General features: G+C 44.1%; 1 protein-coding gene across 1 annotated transcript in view; it reads left to right on the top strand.

The window, feature by feature from the left end:
- LOC134285824 (uncharacterized) overlaps positions 1–10,244 on the top strand; it is a 392,906-nt gene that overhangs the window by 207,585 nt on the left and 175,077 nt on the right. The window lies entirely within an intron of this gene.

Below are 10,244 nucleotides of genomic sequence, written 5' to 3'. Positions count from 1 at the left end.
GGAGATACTTCGAGGTGGTAGAAGAATTCATCTACCTCGGTTCTTTGCTAACGGCTGACAATAACGTGAGCTGTGAAATACGAACCCAAGTAACACACTTGTCACCGAAGAGTCACGGCCGCGCAGGTTTATGTTGCGCAAAAGTCACCGTGACTTACTTCTAGCAAGTAAGTGTTTATTTGTTAGAAGTAAGTCACAGTGACTTCTGCACAACAAAAACCTGCGCCGCCGTGACTCTTCGGTGACAAGTGTGTTACTTGGGAAGGTGTATCATCAGTGAAAGTCGTGCCTACTACGGGCTCTAGAAGAAACTGCGGTCCAAATAGATTTCCAACACTAGAGTTTCCGGATGAATATGCACGTGGCGTGGATTTGGCCGGTGTCTTGAGGGTTAGGAGAAAACACCCGAAGTAGCAGCGGAATTTTCAAGAAGCGTATCGGAAAGCAAAGTCCCTCATCGTAAGCTTTCTGGCCGAACGAATGCCTGGAAGTCATCCAGGAGAAGACCACGGCTAAAAAAATATGGTCAACACCTGAAGACACAGAACAGATGTGTATCTTCGAACAAATGTGAAGTTTGGAGGTGGAAATTGTGAAATTGTCACTTGGAAAACTAGATTGGAATGAAACTCCAAAGTAAAATAACAAATCATCAAAGCGTGCTACGCCTCCTCCCTATGCTTGCTGTAGGCTAAAGCTTGTCTTCCACCACCAGGTTCGCTAGTGTTGAGCTATCAAACGAGCAGTGCTTTTCGTGACGAAGATTCACCCCTCTACCTGAAGCGACGTTTACAATCAAATCAGAGTACGAAAACCGGATCACGCCGAAAAACAAACGCTATGTCCTATAGGCGGTACATGCTGGTAACAAAGGTGCTCCGCAACAAACGCATGTCAGGCGATGAGAGCAATAAAACAAACATCACATGCCGTGCGTGTGCCGATATTCCGGCTTTAAAAGACACGGACACGTTTAATGCTTCCAGTAAGCTATTTGCTCTTTGAAGGAAGCACGATACTAGACAACGGACTAGCACGCAACGCCCAGTGGCACAGCCGAAAACTTTTCCTGACAGCTGCGACGGGAATCGAACCCGCGCTCCTTAGCACGATGCGACTAAAGGCTTGGTGACCTTAGCCGCACGACCACGAAGCCACGCAGGCTTTCCTGCAGAAGTTTACGACTCACATCATGTAGAAGTGCCCCACACATTGCATACGTTTGCGTGTGCGTGACAGTAGTTTGACACATTTTCCATGGAAAAACTGTCAAAAAAATCGCGAACCTCGACGGAACGGACGCTATGTGTTCCAGGCATAATTCACAAGCATTTGGACGAATGGATCACTAAAATAACTAAAACGGCCGCTATGGAATGAACAGATAGCGCCACTGTAGCCTTGTGTGTTTGACATAACTCCACCGATGTCACAATGTTAATGGCCATATACGGTGGCGCCTCTGTTTACATGCGGTGAACACTAGAAAAGTTGGCCTCATCGATCCATTAAGACTCTTGCAAACCATGAAATCTAGTTTCAGTTGTAAAACAATGCGAAAATCACGATGTGAACAGAAATAGACTACAGATCGCCGTCAGATCTTTCGGATCGTCGGAGAATGGAACCAAAGGGCCCGAATACCAGGTCTTCATAGGATAGTTTGTGATCCGCTAAAATTGGTCGTAGGTGGAATTACGCAGACTTCTCTCCGACCTCCGATATTCCCTCAAAATGGGGATTACGGGGAGGAATGAGGCATTGTCCGAAAAGATCTTAGACCTATCCGGCTCACAAATCGTTAAAGACTACCCAAGAATGCATCCGTCGAAAGGTTCGATTCTTACGGGTCCCGGGTCCACCTAGTTTCATGTCCTCGCAGTTGGTTCGGTTGAAGCCCTTATGAAATCAGGGCAGCAAGACGTGACTGCCGAATCTGAGTGTTGGAGCAAATCCGAACCCGGATTTGGATTCAGCGGCCCAAAATCCGTCGGGGACACATAAGTTTACTTTTATGACCAAAAAATGTTGCGCTGTGTAATTCAAAATTACATTGATGCCATCATTGTTAGTGTCAATGTCAGCCCGAATTCTCGAATACCAGACGTTTTATTGTACTGCACATGAAATACAGGATGTGCTCTCGAATCAATAAACATCTCCTCCGTCTGAGCAAGTGTAATTTCTCCAACCATGAAAAATTGAGGAAAGGCCACTAGTACAGTAACGTGCACTGAAGGAAAGCGCTGCAGCCGGAAAATTTCCCTTTTCGTCATTATTGTTGCCCACACACGACCGAAAATAGAACGAGATGCGGCCGTTTGAGAATAAACAAAATAAAAATTGGAATGAAAAACGTGCCGGTCGGTGCAGTCAGCTCAGTGGTAGCACCATTATATTAGCACGCTTGCTTCCATTTGTGATTGCTGGTGCCGCCGATATGAGAGAGCTACCACGAGCTACCTACTAGAGGTTTAGACAGTAGGCCATGCATTTGAACAATTTGCTAAATCATGGAAGAAATATAGCTAGGTACATGCCTACTTAGGCAATATATTCATCAAACCTAGGTGCATAAGTATGCTTCAACTCAAAATCATCAATCAACCGTCATGTGTTCCAATAACCCACATTCATTTCGTTGAGTTTTCAAATTTGTTTCCGTATTCAACACGTTCTACGTCTTGCTCATCTCGTAAAGTCTAGCGCTGAAGCCTGTGAAGTAGATATCACAGGTAGGTATACTCTGTATAGCTAAACAGAAAAACATAGCCGAAAATGATATTTTTAAGCCGCAAGCCGGTAAAAGTGCGGATAAGCTGAAGAAGAAAAACACAGTAGCCAGCCGGTATGATACGAATACGCACGCTTGTAGGAATAAATGGGGCCAGGGGAAATATGTACATAGGGTATCGCGCCACTTGGGCGGTAGCTTCTATATTCGTCTGTTTTCCACTATAACTCAGTCAATTTTGAACCAATTGACTTGAAATGTTGTACACGGGTAGATACTATATCTATCTCACCACATTCCAAAAGTTGTGTCAATTGGTTCAAATTTGACTGAGTTATAGTGGAAAACAGACGAATATAGAAGCCACCGCCCAAGTGGCGCGATTCCCTATGTCCTCTAGTTGATTTCTTGTTTTTGTTGTGAGTAGTTAAGTCGAGTGTCGTGTGAGGAAATTAAGCACGAAAAGCCGGTTGAAAAACGCCACCGCCTACTGTCAGCCTACTGCGTTGCGCGTCTGTCGTTCCCAGTCGGACTTGGAGTCGGTGGTATCATCAAGGTGACGAACAACGTATCCCATCCCGTGGCCTACTGTGGTGACGAGTTAGCAATCAGCAAACACACGTCACATTTAACGGATAGCTACTATAGTATACCGAATGGGGAGGGACGCCACACCAGATCAACCGGCGTGGTATAAAATTTAGTAAGTGGGCGTTGTCAACAGTTACAAATTTTGCCAATTTAGGTCATCATTCGTACAGACGATGGCTAAAATGGAAGAAAGGGAATGCTTCAATGCAAATTGGTAAACATTTTTGCCAGATCACTGTGGATTTGGTTGAATGAACTCACCATCGGTTGCCGCCAAGGAAAGTAACATCGGCGAAGCTGCGATGATATGAAGATGAGCCAATTTATTAATTAGGCACTTCTACCTACGTAATGGCATGTGGGAAACGCCATCATTGAATGGAAAAAAAAACAACGCTCATTGCCTTATTTTTAGAAATGAAATTTTTATTTGCGTGGTATTTTTGAATCATTGGACGATTATTCACCTGCTAAATCCTACTCATAGGGGAAAGGTCTGAAGATTGAATCGCATTGCATTTAGTTGTTTTTCATGGACGCTTATAACAGTAAAAAAGCGGGAACAAACGATTCGACGTCTATGTTACGCATATTGACAGCAGATCGATCTTATCATGGTTCGTTTCATTGAATTCGTTCAATAACGGCTTGGTAAGCACCGTAGACTACGGTCACCACACCTTGTTGGACACAAGATCCTTGGTAAACTGAAACTTAAACAAGAGTTCAGTTAGAGTTTCGCTTTTTCAAGTGTTGGAGCATTGCAATGTTTAGAAAGAATTTTAATTCAAATATAAGTGCAATCGCAGTATTGAATTTGAATTCAGTACCAAATTTTGAAAACGACGTATAATCAATGGTGTAGCATTGATTATACGTCGTTTTCAAAATTTGTTACTGAATTGGTTTTGTTGGGATCCCAGCGCAGTGGACACTTATACGGTACCTAACCGATCTACCGTTAAATTCCGGTCCCGGGATCGCGTGATACGGAGAAAGAAAACTTTTTACAAGGAGTGCTATTTACAGACGTCTATTTACAAACAGCGCTAAGTACGGACTAAAATAAACAAAACAATAACATACATACATTATCATATCTATCAGCATACTGTTCATATGTTCGTCAACTGTTCAACTCATACGCATACATTCATAGACACTCATACGCAGCTGTCATCGTCATCTCACAGGGGGTTGTCACTACACTTTTATTTCAATGCCTACCAGGGGGCTGCCACTACTCTACTACAACAGGTTTGACATCTACGACCTAATATTTTGTCACTCTGTATCATGTATTCTTTGAATAAAGACGATTGTACGAAAGTTACAGCGTATTTTACTCTGCTTCCAAGAAAGCAGCTTGCGACGGTTCGTTAGGTCATGAACCCAGTGGAGTAACAATATACGCCAGAGAAACAGTGAACAGTGATTCTTGGAACAGATTTGTGGTTCGTGGATAAGGACGAGCGAGCTATGGCCACAATTGGAGCCATTTACGGCTCAAGCATCCGTCATCATTTTTTCGGAAAACGAAAAGTAGTTTTTTCGCTGTAAATCAAAACAAAGACCATGAAAATATATTCACTGTATTCTATTCTTTGTGTGGCATGCAGTGAATACATTTTCATGACAAACTCTTATGTTTTGAACGAGAAAACTGCTTTCAAATGATTCCAATGACGCATTGTACAACGGAAGGAAAGTTCATCACGACACTCGAAAACCTTTTCTGATGAATCGGCACTGTGATCAACGAAATGCCTTAAGCGAGGAACGTTCAGGCTGGATTCTGGCGCGGAAGACAATGTAGTTGTTATAAACAAGTTATAAATTGAAAAAGGAACATTTCTCATAAGTGATTAGGTGCGACCGAGTATGTTTCAGGTTTACAGTCATGGTGGAACTAACTTTTATTATCACACAACTCGAGCTCAATGCTACTTGAGAGCTCAGGAGGGATTTGGCAGTTTTTCCGAGTGGACGTTGCCACTACAGTAGTGATAGTGAACGATTTGAAGGCATTTTCATCGGCGAGGCAGTCAAGAGCAACGGTTGTTTTCAACATTGCGAAGGAAGGGTTAACCATAAAGAAGAAGAACGTTCCAGAACAGCGAGAGAACTTGTTGTTTGCAAAGGCATTGCTGAGAGGAAATCTCTATGAATTGGATGTAAAGATATCAAATACTACGTACACTAAATTCTGTTTTTACGCGATTGATGCGTTCGCGCAAAAAAAAGATCGTGTAAAAAAAGTTCGCGTAACTTTGAGAAATCGCGCAAAAAAAATCCAAAGGAAATTTTTTTTACGCGATTTGTTCTCCGCAAATGACCAAAATCGCGTAAAAAAAGTCGCGTAATTTCGAGAAAATCGCGTAAAAAAAGTCGTGCAAAAAAAAATCGCGTAAAAAAAAGTCGTGTAAAAAAAGAATTCAGTGTACTATAAAGAGCAGACAAGCGAGGCAGAAAGAGAAAATGATGTCCCGCATGATGGGAAGATTGAACGCTCTATGGTTCATTGTTCGGCTAAACTTTAGTTCGGATAAGCTAAGTCTATAAGTTCGGCTTAGACGCTCTTCCGTTTGACCGTTTGAGGTCGACGTGCTTGTGAATATCGCGTTACTCACCGGAACAATCCGTTCCCAGCCATCTTAGCAAACTACAGTAGAATCACTTGACATTGTACGGGACGCATGATCAAGGCGACTTACTCCGCCAAAGCTCCACTCGTCAATGAGGCAGCCTTACTCTGACAACCTCGGCATGACGCTTGCTGTCACTGATGCTTGCTAGTGCTGATGCTAGTGGACAAGCTAGGGGATTGGCACTATCGTTGTTCACACGCTACAGTACTTCAATAAAAATATTGACGACGGGAGGAAAAGGTTGAGAGAGAGCGTGAAAAGTTACCTGTTTGGCCACCGGGACGAACACCTGCTCGTAGTCACTGCCTAATTTGTGACTGAAGCCTTGGGCGACCAGTCTCGCCTTGTAACACGTTCGTGCTTCAGTTTCTGTTTGAACAGCCACTTTCATCCTTCCTGGAGGCTCTAGGATGTGTTCGAACGATTTGATTCCTTCTCCTCCTTGGTTGCCTTCCTTCAATCGCTTTCTGTTGAAGATCGAAGTAATCAAGTACCCCGTATACTGTCTTAGTAACTGGTTGCACTTGATATTCCGTCCACTCCATCCGTCTTCTGCATCGCTTGCTAGCTCCTCGGACGCTTCTTGATTCGAAGCCGTAATCTTGGTCGCAATAGAGGGCAACAACGGATTCGGGATGTCCTCGTATGACTTCTCCTCCAGGCTTGGAACATTGGTATTCAACGCTTCGACTGAGTTTGTCACCTCTCTCATATGGTCTAGAACTTTGCTGACAAATTTGGACATCTGAGTTGCTTATTCGTTGTTCCCTTACCCACTCCATTATGCTGTGGTGAATATCTTGCAGTGAATTTGGGGTGGATGTCTCGTCAGCGGTAGAACTCCAACAGTGCTGCGCTTGAGTTCTTTGTCCCCTGTCTAGCCGGATGCCCTTGGGGTATAATCTTGGAGCAGAAATAAAAGGTGACTAGACGAGTCGGTGGTTTCAACAAAACTATATTTAACTCGAACAATATTTGCTCATGGCATACTTAAATACTAGTGATCGTACTTGCTTCAAGGCTTGCTTCTCGAATACTGCTCCTCAAGTGCAATTTATTGTATACCAAGACATTCCCTCAGCATTCAATGTTTGATGCGCGTCAAGCGTTTTGTCAGGATATCAGCTATCATAAATTCGGTTGGACAGTACTTTACCTTCAATGTTCGATTGTTGCAAATGTCACGAATGAAGTTAAATTTCGTATAAATATGCTTCGTACGTTGGGATTCTCCTTCAGCTTGCAGCAAACTAATGCAACTGTCGTTGTCTTCCTTGATCGTAACTGGTTTTTGAATTTTCTCACCCAAGTCCGCCAAAAGTTTTAACAGCCACATCAGCTCCTTGTTCGCTTCAGAAATCGCCACGTACTCGGCTTTTGTCGAAGATAGTATAACGCATTGTTGTTTACGAGCTTGATCTCCTCCTTTTGCTTGATGTTGAGGTATCCAGGATCCATCGGTATTGCAGATGGTTTAGCTTGATCCAATTGGAACTTCACAACCAATGGCTGGATGTAGTTCTTCTGGCACAGCGTAAACTTATCGATGCTATTTCGTTCAATTTGGATCCCCAAATAGTTGTTGACTTCTTCAAGGCAGGTGATCTTGAAGTTTTTCGTGAGATGGGCCTTTACTTTTCCATATTCTTTCTCTCCAGAAGTAACAACTAGCATGTCGTCAACAAAGCAGGATAAACGACACATGTTCGCCTTTCTTCTTCACAAATAGACATCTATCAGCTTCCGCGGGTGTATAGCCCAGAATCTTCAAGACGTCGATGATCTTTTTGTTCCAAATCCCACCCGACAGTTTAAGTCCATACAAACTCATCCTTAAGCAGCACACATCTTCGGGATTGCCAGTCTCGTATCCGGGGGGCTGTCGCATGAACACGGGCTTGTCCAATGCTCCGTACAAATAAGCGGTCTTGACATCTATGTGCTTCACATGCATTCCTCGCCTGGCAGCTACAGACAAAAGCGCACGAAGTGTTGTTTGTTTCGCAACTGGAGCAAAAACAGCATCATAATCAGTCCCATACTTCTGACTGTATCCTTTAGCAACAAGACGAGCTTTCCAACGGCAGACATTTCCCTTTTCATCGACCTTCTTTTTGTAAATTCATCGGCAGCCTGTAGCTTCAGTGTAGCTCCTAAGATCTTCGGTGTTATCGTTCACTAATCGGCCGCTTTCATGCTCGCTGGTGGAACACCTTTTGTTGAACGACTTGAAGTTCGTGCCGGTGTTGCCGGATATTCGACCGGCGCGTTGGGGGGACGTTCAGTGCGGCTGTCTTCATCATCAGTTGAGGCATCGTCACGATCATCACAATCTTCATAATCGGATTCTGATTCCTTCTCAATTTGCACTGGTTCGCCGCGAACGTCCCCTGCAACGATAGAAAAAGGATTAGGTTTGGATCTTGTTCCTGATACTGTCCGTAACGGATAGTTCACGATACTTCCATTGTCATCTCCAGTATTGCACGTCCTGCTTCTTAGAAGGAACTTCGCATCTCTGCTGTTCACAATCCGAACACGAGTTTCTCCGCTGCAGACTCTAGTTTCGTCCGGTTGTCCTTCGGTATCCACACATATGCTTCGGTTCCGAAAATTTGAAGGTGCTTCAAATCAGGCTGCTTTCCCCACCACATCTCATAAGGCGTTCGCTCAACTGATCTTGACGGGAGGCGATTTTGTAGGTAGTTAGCGGTACACACAGCTTCCACCCAGTATTTCAGTGGTATTCCAGCTTCCCATGCCATTGATGTAGACAGTCCTCACGGTAGCCTTGCTCTGCAGTTTTCATTGCTTTGTTTACTGTAATCAATTCATACAAACCTCGCTGTGGCCGCAATCCGCTGTTCCCTCATGATCGTGCATCCTGCAGTGTCGAACGAAACGTTTGCACCTCTTGCAACCAGCTTCTTCACCGAGATCAAGTTTGCTTCCAAATACGGTACATACAGCGTGTCCAAGAGGGTGACATTGTTCTTGTTGGATGCTTCCGCTTCACGATCGTTCGCCATTTTCCGACATTCTCGTTGCTTGTGTCCTGTCTTCTAGCAATAATAGCATATCAACGTCCTTTTGCCAGATCCTGCCTTGAGAACTGTTTCCTCGCTGCAACTTCCTTGCTTCGTCGCATCGTCAATTAACTTTGTCTTGATCAAATCCAAGGTAAGTTCTTCATCGGTACGTCGCCCCTCAAGAGCCGTTGTTAAGGTGTTGAATGACTTCGGGAGACTGCTCAGGACTAATGTCACTTGCAGCTCGTGTCCAGCTCGAGTCCGGCCAGAGACAGACGTTCAAACGCTTCTTCCATTTCCGTTACGTGCCGCTCCATGTTTTCTCCTTCAGAGTACCGCTTCAAGATCAAATTTCTCATGTACGATACTTTTGACGTTAGGGTAGGTTTTTCAAAATGGTTCTTCAAATTCTTCCAGGCTTCCTTGACCGTGATCGTTTGCTGAGTCCGTGTTAGGTACTCTCCATCAGCAACCCGATCGTCGCACGCGCCCGTTGATCGCCCTGGTTCCATACGGCAATATCCGCTTCCGTGGTAGGTCTCGCTTCGCAAAAGAACTTCCATAAGTCCTCTCTGATGAGCAGTAGTTTTACACCGAACTTCCAGGAATTGTAGTTCGTCCCATTGAGTTTTTGAACTCCCAGTTTCTCCATCTTGCGCTCGAGTTGGAAAATTTTTCTTCACTGTTGACTCGTTGCTAGGACACCACCTGCTGGGCCCATAACCTCTTGGAGCAGAAATAAATGATGACTAGACGAGTCGGTGGTTTCAACATAACTATATTTAACTCGAACAATATTTGCTCATGGCATACTTGAATACTAGTGATCGTACTTGCTTCAAGGCATGCTTCTCGAACTTATAATTCGTAGTGGATGTGGACGTAGTTGCAGACATCATCAATACGGTAGGCAGTCTTCTTCAGCATTATATCTATAGCATCTGACTTACGATACCCAAACCGCCGGTGCCACGTGTGTTGATATGCTCACTCGTGAGATGCTGCCACTTGCGAGGCGAACGCTGGCTGTGGTTTCTCGAGTCGGTACAGCGGTTACTGCCATTTGTGTTTCGTTGCCATGGCCGACGATTATGCAAATTTCACCTCCGCCTTCCGAGTTGTTGTAGTAAACATTTCTCCTTCCAATTCAAAACAGTTTTTTCTTCGAACAAAGTTCGAAGTTCATCAAATTAAAATTAACCAACAAACTGACATTTACATTCGAATCCTGACTAGATGCCT

The sequence above is a fragment of the Aedes albopictus genome, chromosome 1 (assembly GCF_035046485.1).
Source record: "Aedes albopictus strain Foshan chromosome 1, AalbF5, whole genome shotgun sequence".
NCBI lineage: Eukaryota > Metazoa > Arthropoda > Insecta > Diptera > Culicidae > Aedes > Aedes albopictus.
The sequence above is the reverse complement of the archived record's forward strand: the minus strand, read 5'-3'. Positions and strand labels throughout refer to the sequence as shown.